Source organism: Ochotona princeps, chromosome 17, assembly GCF_030435755.1.
Source record: "Ochotona princeps isolate mOchPri1 chromosome 17, mOchPri1.hap1, whole genome shotgun sequence".
Lineage (NCBI taxonomy): Eukaryota > Metazoa > Chordata > Mammalia > Lagomorpha > Ochotonidae > Ochotona > Ochotona princeps.
In genome coordinates this window covers 2,711,456-2,712,128 of record NC_080848.1, presented here as the reverse complement: position 1 = coordinate 2,712,128, position 673 = coordinate 2,711,456, and the positions used below count along the sequence as shown (strand labels likewise).

General features: G+C 66.4%; 1 non-coding gene across 1 annotated transcript; it reads left to right on the top strand.

Moving 5' to 3' along the window:
* The first annotated feature begins 242 nt into the window (after positions 1-242).
* Positions 243-430, top strand: LOC118759721 (small Cajal body-specific RNA 16). The gene has a single exon (XR_004996374.2). It is a non-coding gene; the product is annotated as a small Cajal body-specific RNA 16 (non-coding RNA).
* The last annotated feature ends 243 nt before the right edge of the window (positions 431-673 follow it).

The window sequence follows — 673 nt, the reverse complement described above, 5'->3', positions numbered from 1 at the left end:
TGCAGGTGGGTGACCCGGGGGGTAGGTGCTGGACCTGGCCCTGGAGGCTGCATGTGGGTGACCCGGGGGGTAGGTGCTGGACCTGGCCCTGGGGGCTGCAGGTGGGTGACCCGGGGGGTAGGTGCTGGACCTGGCCCCGGGGGCTGCAGGTGGGTGGCCTGGGGTGCCATGTCTGGCTACAGGGGCTGCAGGTGGGTGAGCAGGGGCGGCCCTGGGATGGGCAGCAGGCACGGTGGGGTGGGATGGTCTGGGAACCGGCTCCTGTGTCGTTGCACCTGCCGGCGGTGGGCGCAGCACCGATACCAGGCAGCCCGACCCTGACCTAAAGTGAAGGCCCAGGGCGACGACAGCCCCAGGGTTGACTTTGCAGTAAACAGGTGTGAGCATTCTAGCAGCCGCTTGATGGTCATGTATTATACTGCAAACAGGCCACGCACACACAGCACTGCACGCAGGCTCCATGCTCGCCACACATGACAAAGTACCTGGGCTCTACTTAGCAATGCTTTGGCTGGGCACCCAGTCAGGCATCCTGGTTCGGGGTGAGCGGGGTGGCCATGGCCTTGCTTGTGGGGATACAAGGTCCCGTGCTTGCCCTGACAGGGTGCGGGTGGCCTGGTGGGTGCAGCTGGGCGGGGTCCAGGCTGGCCACCCGCGCCATCGGGGTTCACCT